The sequence below is a fragment of the Triplophysa rosa genome, linkage group LG14, assembly GCF_024868665.1.
Source record: "Triplophysa rosa linkage group LG14, Trosa_1v2, whole genome shotgun sequence".
NCBI lineage: Eukaryota > Metazoa > Chordata > Actinopteri > Cypriniformes > Nemacheilidae > Triplophysa > Triplophysa rosa.
The window spans coordinates 12,612,043-12,639,275 of record NC_079903.1 but is presented as its reverse complement, the minus strand read 5'-3'; the positions used below and the strand labels follow the sequence as shown (position 1 = coordinate 12,639,275).

Below are 27,233 nucleotides of genomic sequence, written 5' to 3'. Positions count from 1 at the left end.
AATGATGTTTTTACTGAAGTAACTATAGTTGAAGTATTCCTGTTGAAATAAAAACAATAGAACCCTGCCCAAAATACAACATAAAATGTAATGGATTTAATGGTTATAATGGGAATTGTACTATGGATACTTGTTGTCTACTTGTATGTGATGGATTCTATTGGTGGGATGGTAAATCCTATTGTAATAAAACCCAAAACACACTACAAAGAGAAATTTAATTTAAAAATCTCATTCTAATTCAAAAATTCATTGTTTTTCTTCAGCAGGGATGGTATTTGCAGTAGAACCACAGTATCCACACATTTACCATTTTCTATATATAGGAACCATACTCCAACTAATAATCTTTAGTAAAACCACAGCAACTAAAATGTACCATAGTTTCATTTTACTAGCTATAGTTTATGTTTGTAGTTAAATTATGGTAATACAAATGGTAATAAATCCAACAAACACATGGCTTCTACACTTTACTATTTACAAGAACCTTACTACTTACTGGTAAATTGCTGCTAAAACTGGTAAAGGGAATATACAAAATAAAAGTACACTGCTCATTAATACATATAGGCCTAGGGGGCTAATGAGGATAATTAGGCTAAATGATCATGCAGGATTACTGTATATCTAAACTAAACATACAGTATATGTGCTAAACATATAAAGCTCTTAAAGGAGTTGCTCACTGCAAAATTTGCCCCCACTGACTTTCCATAGTAGGAATAAAAATGACTATGGAAAGTCAATGGGGGCAAATATTGAAGTGAACTACTCCTTTAATACAACTGATACTGTGAGCTACTCTGTGTATTCAGTAGGTTGCTTCAGAGGCATAAGGTATACGACAATAAAAAAATGCACAACTGACATAAAGGAAATTTACTTTTAATACTTGAGTACTTTTAAAAGCACATACTTCTGTACTTTTACTTAAGTAAGAATTTGTCTTTACAACTTTTACTTGTAGTGGAGTAATATTTGACCAGTAGTATCTGTACTTTCACTCAAGTAAGGAAATTGTGTACTTCATCCACCTCTGCTGTCACGTTTCTGCTTTTTTGCCGAAGGAGATAACGTATTTATGAAACGTGTTCTGTGGAGCGGTTTGTCCCAACTGTAGATACAACATAGTGAATTTAAAGCAAGGTGTATGTAGATAGAAATAGCTCATTCTAAGATAATAAAAACATAAAGCTTCATTACGTAAGGTCTTTATACACCTCTAAAGACATAGTTGTGCATATTTGCATTTCTGTCAATAGATCCTCCTAAAAATTACACATTGGACCTTTAAATGATGCAACAGATTTAGAAAAGATAAACATCTGGCATCATGCTACACTATATTCCACATCCCTGTTATTTTTGGAGCAGTATAATTTGTCAACTCTGTACCCCCGTGTTCCATTTTAGACCAAATATTAGATTTTTATTTTTCTTATTTTTCTATTTGCAACCTTGGGGTATAAAACATGTTCTCGGCCTTGATGTCCTACCCATTCCTGGCACTCGGCGAAGCGGCTTTACAAAGACTTGTGAAAAGCCACTATGATAAAATGTAATTGAATTTACTTTGTCCTTGGTTTTCCGACATTTTTCTGGAAAATAATTCATAACCATTGCATGAAGGACACAAACCATTCCACGTACAAGCACACTTTTATCAGTAAGCAACCAAACTAGCGACCAAACAAATATTAGATTTGTGCTGGGACTCCCTAGAAATCCTGGAATCATACCCTTTAATAGCTCAAGAAAACAGTACTCATAAATTATGCAGTCAGTCCTGCTTTTAAGATGACATAGCGAAGATAGGAAAAGGAAAATGAGATTAGCTGAGAAAAAGCACTTCCAGTTGTCCGGTTAACGAAATAAAAAACAAACTCTATATGTCACATGAAAGCATGTAGGTCTGCATGTTTGACTACGCGCGCTAGTGAGGCTGCGAGGGGCCAGGTGTTGCAAGATTTGGCTTCTCAATGTCACTGGTGATGTGAAAGGACAAAGGCAGTATTGAGAGCCCAGTCAGAGGCCTGGGAGGAGTGGGATAGTTTTACAGAAAAGTCACTGTTTGTGCCAAGCCTGCACTCATACACAACAGACACTGTGTTCTGCTGCTCCGCTCCCAGCTTTGTCCCCGCACTCTGCCTCTCCCCCCTTTTCCTTTTTTCTTGTTTTTGAACAGGTAGCATTGGTGCTCGCATCTAGGCCACAGATGAGAGCGACAGATAGCTGACTGTTAAGAACACAGTTTGGCATTCTAGACTCCGGCTTTTAACATCCCACACAAAGACCTGGAGCCAGAGAGAAACATGATAAAGCCGTTCACCATCTCGCTCGCGAAGCAGACCGACCCCCCCCATCCTTCCCCCCGACTAAAGACTGCTGGGATGTCTCGCTCCAATAGACATATGCTTGTGTGCGTTTACCTGCTGTGAACGCACCTTGTAGCTTTGATGTTTGTTTGGAGAACTACAGTAAGCTTGCATTCGCGAAAATTCAATTTCCGAAACCCACTCTGATATATCCTGTGCCTTTCAAAAGGAAAATCACACCGACCAGTTTCCTATTTATTTTACCGTCTCTGTTATAAGAGGGTTAAAATGCAGAGAGATTATCATTTTGTGTAGCTCATGAAACAAGAATATCTAACGGGATTGTGGAGGAAACGTACAGTACAACCCGGCTGAAAAGCATAGATTAGATAAGCATCTGTTTCCATGCTGATCCAGATTGGTTATGTTGGTTTGGGCTGGTGTTGGAGATAGTAGATATTGTCATGTTGGTTGACTTGATGGAAAATGGAAACGCAGAATGCCAGCATTTTATAATAACTTAACAGATAAAATAGGATTTTGAATCACAGTAGGATTTTCTCTAATAAGGCCCTACAACACCTTAAGTGATGTTGACCAACAATGCTTTTATCTGTAATTCATTTGCGTGCTTTTTGGCACTTGCCTTGTAAACATTAGCTATGTGACATTAGACAAGCCTCCATCAAGTGTGGAAATTTTTTTTTATTCTAAAATGAAGTAAATTCTATGCAGTACATGCCAGTTAAAAAATATTGGATTGTATATCCGTATTTTTTCTCTCACTGTAAAAAATGATTTGTTGCTTTTTGTTGGTTCAACTTAAAAATATTAGTTAACTCAATGAATTTGATGCAAACTCGTGTAGACTAATATTTATGTAGGAAAATTGGAACACAGTTACTGTAGCCAAGAAACCCACTCTCCTCTACTATTGTAATTCAAAGGAAATAAAATGTAAAGAAGTAAACAAGTAAATAAAATTGAATTTTTCATGTAAACACCCCTTTTTACAATTCACAACGTTTAAAAGCTGCAAGTCATAACTTTTTATTTTATTGCCTCTATATCTCCGCCTGTAAATCTCTAAATAATGCACACTCCGTCGTGGCCGTTACACCTAGTGGTGTGCATTGTTTTCTATGAATTCAACAGACCGGAGTCAATTATTCCGTTTATACCACGGTTGCCACGTTGTTCTGTTTGCTGTCAACATTTTTTTTTTGAAAAGCAACATTTCAAGCCGTTGCTTGAGCCTGTATGCAGTTATCAGAGCGAGCGAGCGAGAGGAAGACAGACAACACAGCGCATATGCACATGCGTTTGCTTCATTTAGACAGAAAAGCCAAGTATAGATATTTGTTTTCGCTGTGTTCAACAGCCTGGTCATGTCAGAAAAGTATTTGGAGAAAAAACATGACACAAAGTTTTCTGTGCCAGCTGCGGTTCTCACAGTGCCATAGAAGCATGCTGCTGTGTATTTAAAGGCCGTTTATCTCTTCCACACACGTATTTTGACTTTAAGCCATGTTTGTATCTCCTTTTTGCCCCGCTTCTCTGAAACGCGTGGATTTTTTACAAAGCTCATCGCTCTGAAAAGCGAGGTGTGCTATGATTGGCCAGTTAACCAGTGCGTAGTGATTGGTCGAATACTGCAAGTGTGTGACGGAAATGTAACGCCTCTTAACATATTTGGAACATCAGGTTCCAAAGCAATTGTACTGACAGGTACGCCCACCTTACTTGCGTATACATTTGGGCGGTCTTAGTCAAATCATACCACGAACTGACGTAGATTTGTGGGGGTGTGGTTACACGAGGCGTTTCAGGCAGGTCTGGGTGAGCATTCGCTTTTAGATAGAATGCATCTTTTGTTTCAACACTTGAATTTTTGCAATTTTACGCGTCTAATACATGCATGGGCAACTTATAACACACCAAAGACACAGAAAAACACGTATTCGCGCCATATGACCCCTTTAATAAAATTATCTGGAATTTTGTTTGTTGTTAGATCTTTATTCGGTGGTGGACAGTATAACCATTCAGTTATTAGTTCAACTTGGCGCAGTGATATCGAACTGTAATTAGGTTGACTGATCTGGAATTACTCACATGTGTACGTTTGACTGAAAAATAATGCACACCCGTAGAACGTTCGTCAGCCAATCAGAATGAAGCATTCCATAGCCCTCCCAGCGAACACAGTACGTTCTGACAACGTCGCCAGTTCGTCTTCATTTGCCAGTTCGTCTGCATTTTCACCATGACATTACTTTGTGACCACGTGACATTTCTTTAAATTTTTGGTAAAGTTCCAGAAACATCGTAGCCACATCATCAAATAATGTCGTGAACTAATCCCATGGAGAACGTCGTAGTGACGTGGTATACTGGTCTTCAGATAACCTGGACACTGATCATTTGATTAAGGATTAGATTAATATCTATTTATTGTTATTATATGGAAAATTTATGATCAGAGTAAAATCTGTTATAATGTCAAGATGAATGCTATATAAATCCGACTTTTGACAACTATTAAACAGGAGTTTAATTAGATACCACAATTTAAACTGTAATTTTATTTATTTAATGCACGCACTTGTCCAGCACGCGCGTTCTCTGTTCTGCAAAGAGCCACAGACAAAAGTCAAGTCAGCTGCTCTCCAGTAATAAATCTGATGTGAGATAACATACCTGAGAATTAGATGAAGAAAATCAAGGTGGTCAAATAAACAATATATTATTATTATGCCCTTATGCTGTTTCATATGACTAGTCTCATGACTAGTTGTGTTATAAAATTTTGTCAAGGGACATGCAATATACATATACAATGCAGTCATATACATCTGGGATGGCATGAGGGTGAATAAATTAGTGTAATTTTTATGTAATTTATGGGTAACTTATTCCTTATTATTCATTAACTTAAGTCAAAATCAAATTTTACTCACTTTATTTTGTTAGTCAACATTACTAATTTTGTAATGAAGTCATCTGTGTAGGTCAATCCACAATATCTTTTCTTTGTAATCTAAAACGTGAAAATGTACACTGTACAAAATTCAGTCAAAACAAGAATATTTAGAAAAGGACTGTAAAATAACATGTTTGTCATTTACTCACCCTCTTGTCATTTCAAACCAGTATGACTTTTCTGCAGAGCACAAAAGAAGATATTTTGAAGAATGTTGGTAACCGAACAACGTTGGTACCCATTCACTTCTATTGTATGGATGGACACAAAACCAATGCAAGTCAATGGGTACTGCTGTTGTTCGGTTACCAAAATTCTTCAAATTTGTCTCAAAACAATCTTCTTTTGTGTTTTGCAGAAGAATTAGTCATTCAGGTTAGAAATGACAAGAGGGTGAGTAAATGATGACAGAATATTCATTTTTAAGTGAATCAAGTATTTCCAATGTGCTTATCTAACAATGCAGGCAACAATGAATAGAAAACTAAATAAACTACATTCAACAACAAATACAGACGGATACAAAATATAACAACAGAGAATTGCACTGGAAGACATTGGACGTTTGTGAAGATTCAGACATTTGGGGGGTAGGAGTGGAGGTGAAGCCAAGGGATGTGAGATAATCGGCTGTCCACAGAGCCGTGTCATTCGCCCATTGTCTGTTTTTCCAGGCTGAGGAGACACAGAGAAAAAAACGGAAGTGCTGCTTTAATCTTGTGTCAGTCATTTTCCTCTTTCTTCTCGCTCTGGAGCGAATTGCAGTGGATTTAAGGGTTCATCAACATCCCATCTCTACATCACTCTGCTGTAAAGCTGTCGCTTCTGTTTGAGGCGGAGGCCTCAAAACCTCCAAGATGGCAGCGCACGATCCTCTCTGATGCCACCAGCAGACTAGTTGCCTTTCCAGAGGAATTCTGACTATGGTTTTTTAATATTCCACGCTGCTTTGTGCCTTCAGATTTCACGCCGCAACATTAACATGAGCTGACACTGGGGATTAGACACAGACAGCTGGAATGCTCTGGCCTTTTGTGCAACGTGGATCTCTGCCAAAACCCTTTGCTCGGAGGCCAAGAGGGACCTGGGAAAAAGACTGCTCCTTGGAAATAAACATAAGATTGGCCAAGAGGAAGGAATGTGCCACTAGTGGACAAAGTGACCAGACAGTGTCGGGCATGAAGACGGTGCCTACAGAATTAAGTGTTCGAAGCCTACAGCCCTTATAGCAGTCAGCCTGTCAAGCAGCGCTCTTTCATTTTGATTCGCATCTCAATGGAATGTGATGGTTGTTTGAATGAATCCAAATGACATATACCTCCCACATAGTTTCACTTTCCTGATTCATGACTCATTCAAGGGATAGTTCACCTTCAAAATCAAAATCATTCACACTGTTGTCACTTTGAACATTTGATTTTCTGTCTTCTGCAGAACACAAAAGAAGATATTTTGAAAAATGCTGGTAACCAAAAACCATTGGTCCCCATTGACTTCTATTGAATAGACACCAAACCAATGCAAGTCAATGGGGACCAACGGTATTCTGTTACCAACATTTTGTGTGTTCTGCAGAGGAAAGAAAGCCATACAGGTTTGAAATGACAAGAGGGCGTGTAAATAACGACAGAATCTTCATTGTGAAGGTGGACTATCCCTTTCAGGCAGTTCAATTAAAAAGTATAATTTCCAGTTCAGTAAATTAAGTGTAAGAATAGTTACATTTTTAGGACATTATAATTGGATAGTTGACACATAAAAAGCAGTCAATGTTTATTTTTTTGTGAATTTCTAAAGTTTCAGAAATTGTACTACAGTAGTGAGACAATAAAATGTAACAATACATGTCTATATCCTAGGATAATAAACCAATTGACAATTAATTGTTTTTATAAATATTTATATTTATTAACATTCTTCATCTCAGTATATTCCATCACAGACAAAAAGCCCAAGTTTAATACGTAAAATTAATGAATAACATATGTTATATCTCTTATAAATGATTAAACCAGACTGCATGATCATGAACTTTTTTTCTACACTCTTAGAAGAGATTGAACCTTTAGAGTTAGAAAAAGAACTTTAAAGTTCAAGAATGAACTTCTGATAATTAAAAAGGTTCAAAGTTGAACTTATAAGTTCTATAAGTAACCTTTGTTATGTGGTATACTGTTAGAAGTTCTTTTTAGAACCTCTGTTGTGGCAAAAGGGTTCAAATTAGAACCTGGCCTGTTACCAAGGTTCCTTTTTGAACCTTTTCTGAGATGGACTAGATTTTCTGCTGCTTAGTTGTTGATGTTATTATTATCCTTATTAATATCACTTTATTATAATCATTTTAGCCTACTTTAGTTTACATTTACATTAGTCATATTTAAAGATTAATATATAAAAAATGTATATACACAAACAATTTGAGAGGTGGACACCACCATCTCAAACAATAAACATGTCATTTCCCCATGAAAAACACAGAGAAAAACATCTCCAATCGTTTTAACTTATTTCAAACATCAAAAATGACGTAGACTTGTGAGTTCAAGAGCCAGTGCTACGTTCAAGCAATGCTTCTTCCCAAATACTACTTGGAAATAACATCGGAAACTGCGCTCATAGTCGGACACGATTTATGATCTCAGGGCAGATCAATCAAGCACGAGCGCAGGGAGACGCGTTACATGATCCAAAATGCTTGCAGTGACATTAGCTAACTTATGCGAAACGTTAAGAAACTGTAAAGTATTTGACTGGAACGCTACGAGATCGGAAGTGGGATATTTCAACTCGACTTCGCCTCGAACGAAGTCTTGCGTTCAAATGTCTCTCGCGAGCGCAGGAACTGAGATGAAATGCTCGAATATCGAGGTAAGACTTAACAAAATTACAAATTGACCTTTATGAAAACATGAAAATAAAACAAATGAAATGTAACATGGTTACTGTACATTAAAATACAGACTAAAGCTCTGTTAGTTAACCGATTTCAAATGGACCTTTTTTCTATTTAGGACAGTGTAAAAGTTATAAAGAGAGATGTACAGTGTAGTGCTACAAAGGCAACATTTGTGTTAATTATTTCACCCCTTCACTTTCTTTTAAGTAGAGAAAAAGATAAACATATATCACTGAAAGGGGGAAAGATGCGAAGACGCAGGTGACAACGCACCTGAAAAATGGATGAAGCGCATTTCAAGCAACACAATAGACGACAATCAGAGCGTAAGTACTGAATGTTAATGAACATTTATGTTTTTAACGTTAATTTTTTTAGCTTTCTTATTGAACAGCCAAAGTTCGTAACTGTAGTCTGCAAGGCACAACAAGGAGAAACAAACAGTCTGTTTATTTAGGTAAACGTGCTGATTTAGCTACTATTATAATTTATTGAACTAAACTTCATAACATATTAATATGTTAATACATTCTGTGTCGGTCATCTACATTAAGTCAGCAGTAGTCTGTCTTAAAGGGATACTTAACCCAACATTTTTTAATTCTGTCATCATTTACTCACGCTCGGATTCTTCCAAACATGTATGCATTTCTTTGTTTTGTTGAACACACAAGAAAATGTTTGGAAGAATGTCGGATCTCATCCCCCATTTACTGCCACAGGGAAAATAAATACTATGGGAGTCAGTAGGGGATGAGATCTGACATTCTTCCAAATATCTTCCAGCAGAACAAAGAAATGTATACAGGTTTGGAACAATCAGAGGGTGAGTAATTGATGAGGAGAATTTTCATTTTTGGGTGAAGTACTGTATCCCTTTAAGTGTGAATGTTTAATCTTAATTATGATTATTTACATGACAAGACTGAATATTTAGCTGAAACCAATGATTTCTTGATCAAGTTTACTGTGGTATATTACTGTATAGCTTTTAAACATTCAATGTGTTTTCTGTTGAATTTGTGGTTTTCCAGATGTGTCTCTCTACTGTCATGTTGCCATTAATGTGGAACCCACAACCTGTAGAAAGAGTCAAAAGCCTACATAATTTTAATGAACAGATAATCCTTGATCTCCATTTATGCCCAACCACAAGGAACATGCTACATGTAATGTTTGATCTAAATTGATAAATGCATAATCTGTGAATAATATATTTTATTGAGAAAGCCTTGTGGCCTTAAGGAGTACTGCAGAGGACACAACATAACACAAATGAGTTTCACTGATCTGTTCTGTTTCCAGTGCTGTGTCCACCCATGCATTTGTGCCTTCTCCTGCTCTGCACTTTTAAAGCCCACTGTACGGTATGTAAACATCATGTCTACGATGGTGAATTTATGAAGAGATCTGAGTAAACTGGTTTGCTCAGTCAGGAGGGTTTGGAATATGATGGCGAGTAATCATGATCAAATATGATCGCATATTACAGATTAAAATGGGCATTTTTGTTTGTTTAAATAAATTTATGCAGTGAGGTGGGCGTGCTTTATTTCATAATTATTTTACTTTGTTAATGTTATACATATCACAATCAGATGTTAAATAAAATGTATTGTCATTTTGTGTTTTATCTGAAATGTTTGCATGTACGCAATAAATATTTAATGGAGAATCATGGTGGTGTGTCATGTGTTATGAAATGTTGTTATAGTATAATGTGTAATATAATAATAATAATAACAATAGTAATGATACTACTGAAATTGTAATTAAAAGGGGTTCGAAAAGGAACTCTGCTGGTTCTTTAATGCACATTTAAGAGAGGGTTCCAATTGGAACCTTTTTAAAAAGGTTAAAAAATGAACCTTTAAGGTTCCCCACAGTTCCAATCTCCAGGAACCTCAAAAGGTTCATTTTTGAAGCTTTTCTTCTTAGAGTGTACTTGAAAAGTTTTAATTTGTTCCAAATGATCTAAAATCAATATAAACTCAACATTTGCTTATGTGGCAAGTAATTATGTCCATCCAGTCTGTTTTTATTATTTTAACAATTTTCACCTTGACATAACAGTCTGTCCTCCTAACAATTCAAGTATCATGCAAGTATAAGATTTTGTGCATCATATTCAGTCATTTGGCTTCACAAGAAAACTATTAAACCAATAAGTTTTTCTTCAGGCAATTAAACAGCACTATAGAAGGGAAGGGGGTGAATTATCTTATAGAAGATTTGATAACATTGCAGTGGCTTGGTGGGAGTTTCCATGGCAACTCATGAGTCTGGTCACACCTCATTAGAGGACACAGCGTGCTTGCATAGGCTGGCTAGTTCAGGAGTGTGTGCTCTCCATGGTAATTGCCTTCAGATTTTACTGCCTCACTGCACACAGTAAAGTCACACATACAAGATGAGACCACAAACTCTCCTTTCTCATGGCACTGGGGTTTTCTTCAATATTTTGAGTTCTCTGCAAAAGCACTTTAAATAACAGTTATTGTTAGCAGAGAAATCATGTTCATTTAGATTGTATAAAATAAATACGCTTACACATTTAGACAAAGTTTTCTATGTAGTGTTGTTAGATTTTAAGTACAAAGTAAAAAAAGGAATTATGTACAAACCTCTTGTAACCTTGTGTAAGCTTACATGGGATTATCAATGAAGATAGTTTTGCATATCATACAAGTATTAAATGCACTTCTTTTGCTTCTCTTGGTGGCTAATAATATAATCTTCAAAGTAGAGATTTTTTTAAAGATCAATCCATAACTTTTGCCTCTTTATAATCATCTGTGAAACATAAAAATGTAGTATGTACCTTCCTTTACAAGCATTGCTACAGCTCCAATTATGAATCATTAGTATAAGGCTTCTGGTTGTGAATCGTGTTAAGATAAGATGACAGTTTCCAACACTGATTTTTTTCATCTATTTTGCAGCTTTAACAAGTTTTACAATTTGTGTAACAGAGGTGACATCTCATGGTTGTGCACCAGAGCCACTGTTAATTCTGTAAAATTCCTTGTTTACCACAGAATAAAATTTGGAACATGAGGGTGAGTATTTTTTCTATATCAATTTTTAAATAATGAGGATGAGTCAATTTTAGGCGAACTCTCCCTTTAAATCAACTTTTTTCATCTTTATGGAGTATTGAGTTATGGTCTGAGGACAGGAGGTTTAAGTGTATAGTAAGTGATAACATAACATCATTATAATGTAATGTTTTAGATTAAAGTGCATTGTGGGTAAGAGGCGGTATCACAAAGATGAACTGATAAAATAGATAGAATGCAGAGTCCTGGTGCATGAACTGGTGAAAAGGAAGTTCAGGGCAGACGGGAGGAAGGAAAAAGGTGATGGAAGGCTGGTGGAGAGAATTTGGGACAGACATGGGGCATGTTGATAATATGAAACAAGACACGTACTGTATAGTCGGTGTCCTTCCGAAACCCCAGATGTCCAAATTCACAGTTTTTCAGGAAATGAAAAAAAAAACATTGTTCTTTTAAATGTTGACAAGCACCTTTTAACACTTTTTATTAGTTAGATATTTGCAAAACCCAATGGCAAACATAAAGTGTGACTGATAAGGATCATTTATGACAAAACAAAAAAAACAATCAGAAGTTTCAGAAGGACAGCAGCGATGTGGAGAAAGTTACGGAATAAGAGATGAGCATGGATACTGCTGATCCTGCACTGTAATTTCTTTCAGCCTAAAATTTTTAAGTACAATCAAATTGGCTTTATAAGTCATTTCAACGTCCTGTTTTAATTTTTAAATTATTCTTAAATAATTGTTTAACTTTAGCAAATGTATCTGATGTTTTTTATTGTTCAGCACATCACTGTTGAGAATAGTAAGCCAAGAATGATTGTAGTAACTGGGTTCAAATGCAGCTTGTGCTTATCTCCATAACATGCTTTAACACAGGGGCTAGTGATACCAGCTTTTTAGATTTTATCTTATGTTTATTTATTATATTTATTTATTATTTAATATATCTCTGCACGTTAAAGGGATACTTCACCCAAAAATTCTGTCATCATTTACTCACCTTCGAGTTGTTCCAAATCTGTATAAATGTCTTTGTTCCGATGAACACAGAGAGATATGTTTGGAAGAATGCTTGTAACCAAACAGATCTTGCCCCCCATTGACTCCCATAGTAGGAACAATTACTTTTTCCTTTTTTTAAAGTACAGGAAGACATTTTGAAGAAAGTAGGACAGCAAACAGTTCTGGGGCACTTTTGACTACCGTTGTATTTTTTTCCTACTATGGTAGTCAATGGGGAGGCAAAATCTGTTTGGTTATAAGCATTCTTCCAAATAACTTTCTCTGTGTTCATCAGAACAAAGAAATTTATACAGATTTGAAGGTGAGTAAATGATGACAGAATTTTCATTTTTGGGTGAAGTATCCTTGAAGCTGGGATTGTAAAAACGCGTTTACGAGCATTAAAAAAAATGACACACTTCACTCAAGCATAAATGCATTTGAACGAGAGAAACGACTGTCGGCAATCTCCAGGAGATTCGTTTTATCGCGTCCTCCTCTTTGCAGTGTATTCCTAGCACCTGCGCAGTGAATAAACTAATAACGTTCCACTTGAGAGCTTCTGCAAAGAGCAGAGTTTTTTTCATCTCTTTTATGATATGGCTGCTGGATGCACTGGATGAATCACATGGTATGGGTGGAATGGCTAATGATGCAAGTGGTGGCAGTCACCCATGTGCCTCCTGACCGATTGCCATCTTTGTGTACGGGCCTCTCTAATGAGGCGGGCTCGGCTCGCAGCAGATATATAGGGCCATATCGCTGAGTTACAAAGCATTTATTGTCATTTATGCCACCCTTAATGCTATGGGGAAGTGCTGTACTCATACTTACATTCACTCAGGTTTCTGCGCACCATTGTCTCCCTGTATTTCAGCTTCAATTAAGCCCTTACACAAGGAGGTAATGGGCTTTCATGGGCCACTTGAGATGCTGTGTGCAAACCCGGAGAGGACTGAATGAGAGGGGGGCTGTCTGCTTCGCTCTCTCACAGAGGAGCACACCCACAACGCTCTCATCCGCAGGGACATTTCAAAGCCTATTCACCTGATGGCATCCCCGGTGAACCCTGGGACCTTCCACGTCTGTGTCGACCAGGTCAAAGAGGCTTTGTTGCAACTTTTATGGAAAAGTCATGTTAGAAAGGTTGACATTTGACATATGAAGTTACAAGCGGGCACGCACGGCGCAAAAGGATTTGTGTAGAAATGATAATAGCTGTCGGATACCAAGACTCACACTTTTTTAAATCAGGTTTTAAACATCAAGCAGACATGTAATGGTGTCCTAATGAAGCACGTTCAGGCCGGCGTGCCAGGGTGGGTGGAGAGGGCATTGGGGTACAGGGCACTTTGATGTCCATCGGCCCGGTCACGCCTGTCTGCTCCGCTCACGGCTCAGGGGACTCCATTAGACTTCGCAGCCCTCTTTCAGATAGGCCAGTTTGAAGTGAGGGACCCCCTGCCGTACACAATGAAAGAGCGCATACCTAGCTGACGACCATTTGTGTGGTGAGAAGAATAGCAGGAAGGGAACAGGAGGCAGGAGGGGTGAAAGCGCATTTGAAATTGGCCGATACCATCTGCAATTTCCTCTGACTCTTCGTAGTCTTTCCATCAGCACGTCTATCGCATTTCGACCCGCATTCTGCTTCATTCGTAGTCTCAGTTTGCAGAGGTTTGGAACAAGAACGACATGAACGCACAGAAAACAGCGAACAGCAAGCACACTCGCAGAGAATCACACATGTGCTAGTGTTTCGTCAGAGATGTGAGCCAATCACGTGATGAGGTGCAATTATTCTGTTACATTCTCTTGCTTCCACGCAACGGCTGTGTTCAACACCTGAAAAAATGGAGTCTGTTGAGATGCCTGTGCTAATGTAGCACAGACGTATCCTTTGATGCTTGTGAAACTGCCCAATTTTACATACAGTATACTGTAATCATGATCACAACATGTAATCAATGCTTTAAAGGAACAGTTCACCCAAAATGAAAATTCTGTCATCATTTCCTCACCCTCTTGTAAGTTCAAACCAGTATGATTTTCTTTCTTTTGCTGAACACACAAGAAGATATTTTGAGGAATGTTGGTACCCATTCACTTCTATTGTATAGAACAAAACCAATGCCAGTGAATGGGTATACCGCCAGTGTTCATTCTTCAAAACATCTTCTTTTGTGTTCTGCGTAAGTCATACACGTTTAAATGACAAGAGGGGGAGTCAATGATGACAGAATTTTCATTTTTGGGTGACCTTTAACATGCTCAAATACATACATGATATTAGTGGATTGCACATTTATGAAAAGTATATGGATCCATTTTTACCAAGACGTTATCTTTTCAGTCACTAAATATTTGCTAAGCTTTACAAAAAGAAATGTATACAAGTGTGCTATTCCTCTACTTTCATGTACTTCTCAGGTATTTAAAACTACACTTAAGTATAGTTAGTAGTACAGTATACTTATAGTTAGTAACAGAAAAGATAGCAGTACAGTATAAGTACAGTGCATAAATAATGTAAATAGTCAACTTTAGGGCAGTCGTGGCGAGTCGGACTCGTGACCAGAAGGTTGCCGGTTCGATTCTCAGGGCCGGCGGGTAACGACTGAGGTGCCCTTGAGCAAGGCACCTTACCCCTACTTGCTCCCCGGGCGCTGCAGTGATAGCTGCCCACTGCTCCGGGTGTACGTGTGTTCACCACTTGCTGTGCGTGTGTTCACTACTCTCTGGATGGGTCACGGGTATGGGTCACCATATACCTTACAAATAGGTCACTTTCACTTTAACTATAATGTTGAGGTCACGTAAAGAAAAACACTACTAAAGAGTATGCTATTTGTATATTCAACATTCATTACTGCTATACACTTAGAGGAAATTAATTATATTAGAATATACAGTAAGAGTAAAAGTATACTTTTATAAACTAAAAAGTGTGCTGATTTGGTCCCAATAGGGTTAAAATAGTACACTTACAACACTGATGTTAGTATATTTATACTGTACATAAAGTAAAAATATACTTGAACTAAAGGGACAGTTCACCCAAAAAAGAAAATTCTCTCCTCATTTACTCACCCTCAGATTGCTTCAAACCTGTTTAAATGTCTTTGTTCTGCTAAACAGAAAAGGAAGATATTTGCAAAAATGTCCGTAACCAAACAGATCTCATCCCCTATTAACTGCCATAGTAGGAAAAATAAATACTATGGGAGTCAATGGGGGATGAGATCTGTTTGGTTACAAATTTGGAACAATCTGAGGGTGAGTAAATGATGACAGAATTTTCATTTACTATCCCTTTAAGTATATTTATTTTTGTGGTTGTCTAATTCCCCCTTTAATATTTTTCATCAGACATGTTCTGGTGCATTGAAAGCTGGTCTGAAACAGTTTCCTTAGGAGGTACCTTTATAAACAAAACACAGCCTGTTTAGTCATTGACTGAATGGGCATTGAACCAGCAAGGCGGCTGCTTTAGCTTACAGACACAGCCGCTGACTTCCATGGTGTTTTCGCTGGACCTCACCACTCCGACACTGTCTCCTCGCTCGACTAACACATTGTTCTGTGTGTGGGAACCTGCCTTCTATATTAATAAACAGTAGAGCCCCCCTCACTTCTGCCCACATAATAAAGACTCGTATAATACGAGAAAGTAAAAAAAAAGAGGAAGAAAGTTGCACATGTTTAACACTTCAATGCAGCCCCCCACCTCAAAACACATACACACACATCTCAGCCTCTTAGGCATCTTTTGGCAAAATACAAGGGAAATACACAAATCAAAATCAGACAGTAGGCTTTGACATTCAGGCACTACATGTCTGTTATGTCCTTGAAATTTCCAGGTGAGGACAGCATTCACTGAAAGAACAGGAAATAGTTGTTTGTATAGTTGTGTTGTGTGAAAAATTAAACATCTTTTTAATGAACAATATGAATTAAACTTAAATTGAACTAATCACAAAATTGGCTCTGCGCTTATTTTTATCAAATGAAGTTTCCAAATTAATTAGGCAAATTAAACAAATGATCTTTTTGTGCTTAAGATTTAATTCAAATGAAATAAGATGCAGTGGATCTGCTTTATGAGGCTGTGAATTTCAATCAAGGATTTTAATTGGCCTTGCAAGGATTGTAAGAAAATCTCTAATGACACAATTATGCGTAAAAAGATGATTCAATTTATGTAGTGCAAATAAAGGTTCAGGGCCATTTATTATATAAAATAATATATTAATATGTCAAATTAATTGGTTGTGAATATTTATGTAGTGAAATACTTTGTGTGTAGTGCAGATCACTGGATTGAATATTAATCTTCCAGTTGCTGTTTTTTTCCAAATTACTATTAAATTATCAATGGTATTATATTTATTTTTATTCATCTAAACTAATTAATGTAATCATAAATAAATAGAAGACATTTTATTCAACATCAATATTTTTTGGTCGATTCTAAAGTTTTTACTGTAATATAAGGAAACCATCTTGCAGAAGCGATAAAGCTCCAGAAGTGGCAGTCTTAATTTGACATTGTGATGTATGTCTTGTATATTTGCTTGTTTAAATGGAAAGTGCTGCTAGGCTTGGAATCCAATTCCAGAGAGCCTATTTCTGGATTTGGAAAGAGCCGTTATCTGCTATTTATAGCCGAGCACAGAAAACACATTCTGATTCCTTCTTGATGCATGAAATCACACTGCCACATTTCACTTTAAACGAGGGAGCGTGACGTCAGTTTCTCAAGAGAACATGGCAACATTCAGCTCCGCAAAATCATCCAGGCGTGACTTTCAACAGTTCGTAACACTTTCAGGTTAAACACGTGTTAAACAGGTTAAACAGTATATTATAGTGACTAAATGAGACATTTTAAGAGCACTAAAAACTCATTTTAGGCATGACCACAATAACAGATTAAACTACTAACCATTGAAAACTAAAGGCATTTAAAGATAATTCAATTTTAGTCATGTTTAAAAAAAATACAACTGTCCATACTATTATTTAATAATAGTAATTTACAGTCTTATCCATGTGCTTTCTGAACCACAGACAATGAAGCGCGTTGTTTGTAGGGAGGAAAAATAGAAAAAAGAAACAATAAGATTTGTTCTCACATGTATACATTATATGTTTTTTAAAACTTTTGAACTAAGAATGCTTTCCTGCACAATATTTCATATTTTATTCACATTCGTGACATGATACATTAGTTCCACTTTGCAAGCATGATTGATATATGACAATAGATGGCAATGAAATGATTAATATTGACAAGATGATTTTGAATAAAAGTTGGTCTTGGTCCTGATGGTAATTTTTTTTCTAGCGTGGCACATAAGGAGGATGTACATTTTTAGAAGAAATATCGTGTCCCAGTAAAGGACTCCAACCAAAAATATGGTTCACATTTGTTACTAAATAAACTTTCTTTCAAATGATTAGTTATATAAATTACATGTTATGAAGAATTGCTAAAATATAATTGTTGCTTAGCAAAACTGTGTGAAAGTGGAATATTTAAAATTGTGGTGGATAATGATGTTTGTGGTATGAAATGTTTAGTTTTTTTAATGTGGGAATGTTGGAATTCACATATAACACAAAAAGTTTCTACAAAAAGATTATATTTCTATAAACTTTATTTCGTATCAATATTATATATATATATATATATATATATATATGCAAATGTCACGTTATAGCTATAAAAATATTTTACCTTGCGATGTCAAAATCTTTAATAAAATGTTACTCTTCTCTAGAGGTTTCTGAATCTGTAAAACATATAATTCTTATCCTAGATGTAGCATTTCAACTATCAAATAGAATATGCACTATACCAAAAAGCAGACATCTTAGTATAGATTGCATGAATATGACGTTGCAGTAGCATCAAAAAGTAAGACACCCAAGAAAAATGTATGAACTTTTCTGGGCCATTTTTGCAAGTTTAAAATATAAACCTGAGTTTGATATAACATCCTCTGGAGTTCACACAGGTACACTACAGTAAAGTTAAACGGGTGTAGACCGATAAGAGAAACCATAAAAATACAAAAGAATGTGCATGTGCTACCTGTAAAATAAATACCAGTTGTATTAATGTTTTATCATTAATTGCAATGAAATTCATACATTTTTGTTATGACTTAAGTGTCCAGATGTACATCAGTATGGTCTTGGGAGTGCAGTTGCAAGCTTTAAACCATAAATTGTTTATTAAAAAGATGTTACAGATTTAAACACTTATCATATTATCAGTACATGCGGTTCTATTGTAGACTATAAAGGAATCTCATAAAAATCCAGAGGAAGTACTGTTAAATAACTAAAACACAAGATCACGTACATGTGAGCAGGAGAAACTATCGATTAGGGTGTAAAGGCAAGAAAACACAAAATCCTAATATAAATAGCCTGTGCAAGAGCATATGCCTACTGACAGATTAAAACATCTGTGAAGTCTGCCATACATCACTTAAAACTCCCATCTTCGTTTTAAAGCTAATACGCTTAAGTCTTCCAGAAGTCAACGCTGCTCCTTCACGAAAATTTAATCCCGGCTTTGATGATTTGTTATGTACTGCAGGAGAGAAAAGGAGAAAAAAGTTGTTAAAATTGTACCAAAACTTTTACTGTGGGACAAGATTGTGTTTGTTTATAGAGACCCACTGCTGTTTTCCTCACGTCAGACAAAGAGGGAGGGAGGGAGAGAGAGCATGTCTATTCTTCCACACAATTTATGTTATGAAATCTCACCTGAAAAAAACATGAACTGTTGTAGTTTCATACAAAGATATTATTTTTATTAAAAAGGACAATAAAAGTCAAGTAATTAGCAATTGATACGTGTGTTGTGCAAATATGATGGTCATTAGAATTCAGAAAAACAAAACAGTTTCTGGGGATAAAACAGATAAGTAAAAAAACAAAAGACAAGAAGAGGATATTAAGACTAAATGAATGTGTCTAACAACATTACGGGTTTATTACTTCCTCTAAAAAGAAAACTTGAATCACAAACAAAAGAAACAAATGCATTTAAGTAAACCAAATTTAAGTCCGGACAAATGCAAAACATCTAATAATCTTTCACTGGTCAAATAAATATTTATTTATTTGTTTAACATAATAAAGTTGGGGAATAAATGTTCATCATAAATTTTGTACAGGTTTTCATTTAATTGAGTGTTAATAACTTCTTGAAAATATCAAATAAATAATTAAAAATATTACTCTCTAATTTAGTGGACAATTGAGTCAGTTAAATTTGTGTAACTAATATGTAAACATCTCATATATACTTTTTAAATGGTCTGTGCTGTTTTCTCATAGAAATATTAATCCTTGCTATTAAAACACCTTCAAATTCTTTCAACAAATATTTACCATTCCAAAATGTATTTTAAAGGTTCTTTAAATAAGTTCTTTAAATAACTCCCATGGGAGTAATTGAGTATTTCTAAAGCCTGCATAAAAATGCCTCTTCCCCATGTGCAGTCCACCCACTAACCTGTGTTTTCTCATTTGTGAACTATAAACCAAGAAGTCACAGAAAGCAGATTTCATCATTTGTTTCTTTTAAATTCATTTTATTTTCCATCTAGCATATCTGATACTTCAGGACAAAGTCATGAGATTTGACACCAATTTCAGAGGCAGAATCTGGAGGTGAGAGGGGGCCCCTCATCCAGACCCCGTGGGGGACTTATTACAGTCAGACAGGCATGTCGTGCCTGTGCAGGGTCAGCAGGTTTATGAAGAAACCCTCCTTAGTGGCTGAAAATGTAACAGCTATTTGCTACAGCGTTGTCAAAATGTTTTGACCTGAAATCAGCTTTTGGAGCTGTTGAAACGTGTTCTGAAGATTTACATTGGTCATACAACTTAAACGCATTGCGATTAAAACAAAAGCGCATAGTTAAAACAAAAGGAACGTAAATTAGAGACACAAACAGACAAAGGGCTTATTATCACTTCAGGTCTTAAACCGACAAACGCTTTCTCTCATGGTGGTCTGACAAGATGCATTAAAAACAATCTATTTCAAACAAGCCAATTACTGTAATATACTGGGAATTTTTTGCTCTTCAGCTATTTGCGATCGTCAATAGAGTTATGAACAAGACACGTCATGAGGGAGCCAATATAAAGACAGTTACATTGTCTGTAAAATTTGCTGGACGCTCTTAAAAACATTAGCAAGCACAAAAAGCATGCTGAGCCCATAAAGAAACGCTGAGCCAATAGTGGATGCAGAGTCTGTAGGTCATCTCTCCACAAATCAATGGGGTGCGGTCACTTGCTCGCATGCAAACATTCACACATGAGCACAAGCATAATGCAGACATTTACACATACACTTAACCACAGACGCTGAAGCTTGATAATGCAGTAAGTAGGCCAAAAGCCATGTGAGGATACGACTTGGAGAGCGTTCAAATAAAAATAAAACCAAAATGACAGCAGGAGGAAAACTGTGTGGGATAGAGAGAGAACGAGACAGAGAAAAAAGCATCGCAGGCGCGCACACACACAAAAAAGAGAAAATCTGGCTCATTCTATTTTGGTTGCTGTCAGCTCGCGGATAATCTGCCGAGGCTTCCCTCACAGAGACGGCAGACTGCGAGCAGGCTTAGTCCCGGAGACATTTCACCGATTCACCTCAAACATATCTCCACAGCCTCCCACTGCACTTCAATCCACAAACGCTGCAGAGAAACTTAACATTCACGTCTTGATCTTTAGAAAATTATTGCTTCTTCGGAAAGATTTGTATTGTGAAAATAGCTATACAAATATATGAAACTGGGGTGATATCTCAGTTATGAGTAAGGTGCTTTATCTAGCAGTATCTGTGTGTTGGATTCAGAAACCACGTTCAAAATCCTCTTAAATGAAAGAGTTTTGTGAATTCCGTCATATTTTATGATTTTTGCTAAACAGTAGCTTTTCAGTATACAAGTGAGCACATTAAAATAACACTAGCATAGATTCAAAGTCAAGGTTTAATTTAACCAAAATGTGTTGTCAAGGTAAACTTGGTATTACCAAGACAAGGGCATTTTTTATAAATGTCCCACTATTGAGGCATGTTCTCACAATAGTCAATGTGTGTTCAATGATCTAATTTCTTAACAATGGAGTAATACTAGTTTATAATAATAATGTATGACATGTATTTGCACAGAAACCCACTATCACAACATAACCAAGAAATATTCATTGCAAATCTTCCGAAGGCAAACATACAGTGAAGTCTAGAAGGTTTAACACATTGTTACTGTGTATAACGCTGAATTTCTCATTTTATGGAAATCCCTCTGAAAGCCTGTTCACTATATGCAGCATGACACAAAGGAAATGCTCACTGTATGTATTAGCTGTTTGTGTCTATATTATTGGCTGATGCATCACTGCAATATAGAAGGCAGTGCTGTGGATATGGAATAAAAGAGAAGTCCATTTAAAGCAGGATGCATGTCTGACAGGTTTAATAAACAGAGGACAGGAAGGATCTAAAGCCGATGGCTCACACCCTGCCTGCCCCTTTGAGTTGATGTGTAGGTCAGTCGATAGTCACACATGCAAACAGACACAGACTCCATTCACAGTATAAACCAAACCTCTCCGTGATGCTCTCTCAACACAACATCAGTGCTGCTATAAAGACATTTTTTAAGGCTTATAAAATAAATAAAATGACTAAATAACAAATATAATATAATATAATATAATAAATATTTAACAACTACTGACATACAAACTATTTTGGGATATTATATTTGATAATATCTTAATTGAAATTAAACTGAAAATTGCAATGAAATTTTACAATATACTTCATTTTATAAAAATATAAATAAGTATTTTTGGACAAACGTATTTTTCAAAATTCTATTTCATCAGGAAAAAGTTATATTTTTCACCGTACATAAAATACCAGCACAAAAACAAAAAAAATCTTACATCAACAACTAATAATAAAATTATGAATAAAGATGAAATAATAATAATAATAATAATATTTATTATAATAATATAATAATAAATCATTACAGCACTTGTGTTATTACTATTCTGATCATAGCCAGACAGCTCCACTCCTATAAGATTATGTAAAGCTTGAGATATAAGAGGAAGAACAACAAAAAAACAAAAACAGTCTCATGCTTTGCCAAACATCACAATGGGCACGATATAAGCTCATCAAAGAACTAATACGTCTGACAATTCAACAGATTTGTAATATGCATGACTTCGATGCTTTGTTTGACTTGTGCCATATAATTGAGAATCTTCAGGGTGCAGCTCTGGCAATCTTTAATGCCCGTTACCAGTGAAAATTCCCATTTAAAGCACAGGGGCCAGTTTTTCTTCAAGGTGCCTCTGGTAGTGTGAGAAACATGATTTGAATGTTCCTTTGTGCTTGATTTGATGGAAACACACACACACACACACACACACACACACACACACACACACACACACACACACACACACACACACACACACACACACACACACACACACACACACACACACACACACACACACACACACACACAGCTGATGATGACACAGTGAGAGACAAAGCTGCCACCATAAGACCTGGCCACTAGCTGCCCCTGGCAAATCGCTGAGAAAGAAACGTCAAGCACTGTCATGTAAATCGCAGTGACAACAGTCACCACAGCTACACAATTCCTGGCTCCCGAGGGAACGGGGCCACAGCCAAAAGAGACAATGTTTATTAATGACAAATTAATCAGACAACAAGCACGATTACTGGGAGTTACGATGAACATACGGGTGAAGATTGATTATCATGCTTAAAAATTCGAAGGTTAACCAACAACCTGCAGTGGTTAAATATACAGTACCAGACAAAAATTTGGAAACACTTGCAGTACTGCTAAATCGTTCTCTTGGCATTTTATCATTCAGATCCCAGTCAATTCATGGCTCTTATGGCTGCTTTTCTCTTCGTTATTCGGTCCAAGTAATCCATTTCAAAAAATCTTTTTAATAAATGTTTGTTTTCTAATGAAAGAAATTGTTATGTTGGCACATTTATATTTTTTCCTGCAAAAGTAATTTCAAACATTTAAGCATACACGTTGAGATTAAAAGATTTTTCATATTATTAGAAACATTTCAGTCAAGCGTTTCCAAACTTTTGACTGGTACTATATATATTTAAAAGTTAAAATATAATGCAAAAATATAAGGGCATTTGTTCAACCTAACCCACAAAAAACTTATTCCTAAAATTATTCCTCCTAGACATCAACAAATTTAAATGGAGAGCAAATAGAAACTTAAGACTCCTGCATCTCAGAAAATTCTCCTTAGAAAAAAAATAGGGTAACACTTTACAATAAGGTGCTATTAGTTAACATTAGTTAATGCATTAGCCAACATTAGCTAACAATGAACAATTTAATTTGTTATTGTTTATTAATCCTTGTCAATGTTAGTTCATGTCAACACAGTTATTTATGTGAGTTCATGGTGCGTTAACTAATGTTAACAGTGACAACGTTTGATTTTAATAATGTATTAGTAAATGCTGAAATTAACATGAATTAATATTAATAAATGCTTTAGAAGTATTGTTCCTTGTTAGTTTATGTTAGCTAATGCATAAACTAATTGCTAACAAATAGCACCTTATTGTAAAGTGTTACCAAAAATAGTAAAAATCTCACAAAAGTCTCCATTAGAGTTTCATAATAGATCTAAAACTGAGCTCAGATTTGACACATCTGCGATTAAAAGTCGATTTCAAAATACAATCTCATCAAATTTAGTCCCAAATCCACATGATTACCTCCTACATCCATTTTATATCTCCATTCTCTTGATGTATTTTCTCCTTACCAATTTTAATTTGGAAATACATACTTAAATGAAACGCAGCTGAACAATTGCTACAGTTTTGTATAACTGCTGCAGTTTGATCACGTATAAAATAATGAATTAGCACAAAGCTGATGGAACGTAACGCAGGTAATCTCACATCATTAGTCGCCACAGTTATTGAGTTCAATAAGACCCAGTCAGATGAGCCAGAACAGAGCCGACCCTGCGGTACATTCCCACAGTAACCAAGGGGATTTCCAACCATCTTCACATGAACCTGCTGACCTGAGGACAGTGAAAGGAATACTGTTCGGTACGGTGAGCTCCGCAGATAGTTCAGAACAGAGGATGAGTGGGCTGACCTATCCGTGCATTCCTGAGCTGGGCGGAACAGGGCTGGAGGAGAAAGGCCTGTTGATATACACTGGTGACATTTCCCCGCTGGTTTAATTAGTTTAGGCCTGTGAGCTGGTTAATCTTCCTGTGACTGCACTGGTAATCCTTAAACTGCTTTAAACTGTACTGAGTTCTGAGGTGCCGGCCCACCTGCCTGTCTGCGCAGATGGTCTAACTCTTGACGGCTAATGCTGATATATAAATAATACACTTTAATAATGCCAAATAAGACATTTGATAAAGCACTTGATTGGTTTGGTTATCCATGCGTATTTTAACCAGATTAGGCATATAAAGAAATGCATAATTCATAAAATCTTGTTTTCTGATGAGAAATATCTGAAAAAACCTTTGTTGATCGATTATGATATATGAAACTGGGGTGATATGATATACTATATGATATACTGTATAGGGGATATTTCACCCAAATATAAAAATTCTGTTATCATTTATTCACCCTCATATCATTCAAAACCTATATATGACTCTTTTTTCTGTGGAACACAAAAGAAGATATTTTGAGAAATGTCTCAGTGGTTTTTTGTCCATATAATGTAAGTCAAAGGGGTCCAATGTTGTTAAGTTACCAACATTCTTCAAAATATCTTCTTTTGTGTTCTGCACAAGAAAGTCATATACAAGTTTTAAACAACATGAGGATGAGTAAATGATGACAGAATTTACATTTGTGAGTGAACGATCCCTTTAACATTATTATTAACTGCACTTGTTTTAGGCTCCTCCTACCCCAGAGGAGGAAGGCATTTAGGAATGTTGCATGTAGGTGAAGATATGTCAGAAACAAACATATTTATCGACCCAGCAATGACATGTTCACACGCACATAATGTTCACATATTGTAAGACGCATCACCCTTTACTGACAACATGTTCTCATTTATTTGGTTGTAAATCTACCCATAGACTCCGGTGAAATCATTAGAACAATGCATTATTAACCAACACATACTCTCCCTGAGTTTCCATACGACCGCTCGGTAGACAGACATTCAGCTAATCGTCTCTTACAATATGAGTAATGTGCCATAAGCACCACACAATCATTATGTTAGGTCTCAGGACAGTAAATGGATACATTTGATTATCATACTCATTTACATGTCTACCAAGTAAGAACAACATCACCTGTGGGCACTATCTGCATTTGCACAGACAATGTGGTTTTCACAGCATACAGTAGCAATCATTTATTTAAAAATAAAAAAGTACTGTGATAATGGACACAGTAGAATGAGTCCACTGTGACACAAATAAAAAATATCCTTAAGATCTTTTTACAAGTTCAATTGTTTCTCCTAGAAAGCAATGTGATTGGATGAAGAGCAAATGCTGACTTCTGCCTCTCAAATTTGTTCTTGTGAGAAACAGAATGCAGATATCTCATATGTGTCTTCTCTAAAGCTTCAAAAGGGATCTCAACAATGTCTCAGACTGTACTTCGATTTGATTAGACACTATTTTAATATAAACACAAACATTTCTTACAAGACCAAATTGTGATGTTTTATCCACTTTGATATCCCCTCTACTCTAATGGGTGTTAACAGTTATCATGTGTGTCATTTATCTAGCCAATATTAGGAGAAACATTCAGAAACATTGATTTTCAAAACCATTATAGAACTATGTGTTTCTGTGGAACAAAACAGAAGATATTTTGAGGAATGTGGTTTTGTGTCCATCTGATGGAAGTCAATGGGATCCCATGTTATTTGGTTGTCAACGTTCTACAAAATATCTTCTTTTGTGTTCTTCAGAAGAAAGTCATACAGGTTTGCAATGACACAAGGGTGAGTAAATGATGAGTTTCATTTATAGATTCACTATCCCTTTAATTGCAACATAACCGAGAACGTAGTGTAGTTTCAAGAGCTATGAGAAAGCAATAAAACCTCCCTTTGGGTAAGACCATCAACCAACAACCATTTTTATCAGACTTCCCCTAGAATTATCTATTAAGATGTTTATGTCACGACAGGCCATAATAACCTCAAAAACATCCCTAATATACTTTCAACATCCCAAACTCCACTTCCATAACCTCCACAGGTCAACGCAAACTGTAAGTAATGATCTCTTGTCATCAAACTGTCTGTTGCACTGTGCTTTGGCATTCCAAAAGATAACTGAATAAGGACATTTTTTAGAAGGACGTCTATAAACTCCTACGGCAGTCTGGGTCAAAACTCAGTAATGTCTCTGAACCACGTCTGATGGCTCTGTACTGCTTAGCCATGGGCGTCACCCGCCATGGCGCTTTGTAACACTCCACCTGCACAACCTCAATGCGGCAGCCTTTGTCTGAAGCCAGTAAAACTCTCGTAGTCCACCTTAAGCGCAACTGCACATCTTCCTTCTCACTCGCCGGTCCACCTTAAAAGTGGGCCAGGCTCAGCGAGGCTCTCCCAGTGCCAGTGGAGTGCAACGTGAGTGCAGAGAGACAATAGATCTGCAGCTTAGAAGCCAGAGCACTGCAGACACTGGGGCAAAGCCATTCTTATGCCATATTATATACACGCATGCACGTAAGTGGAACTGGCCACTACGAGGCTTCCTTTGCCATCGAGTATGCATAGTAAAAAAGTGATTTCCATCAAAAATCCAGCAACCAATCTAGGCTGAATGTAGCAGACAAATCCTCTTAGACATCATGGCTACCTG

The 27,233-nt window shown here is 36.4% G+C and overlaps 1 protein-coding gene across 5 annotated transcripts in view; it reads right to left on the bottom strand.

Moving 5' to 3' along the window:
• Positions 1 to 17,983: 17,983 nt before the first annotated feature.
• The window catches only part of ubash3bb (ubiquitin associated and SH3 domain containing Bb), a 112,419-nt gene continuing 103,169 nt past the window's right edge, over positions 17,984 to 27,233 (bottom strand). For 2 of the 5 annotated variants that reach the window (XR_008964238.1, XR_008964235.1), the window contains one exon: positions 17,984 to 19,046. The gene's annotated coding sequence lies outside the window, so the exon portion shown is untranslated. The remainder of the gene's footprint in view (positions 19,047 to 27,233) is intronic. The other 3 variants (XR_008964236.1, XR_008964239.1, XR_008964237.1) reach the window with 2 other exon arrangements.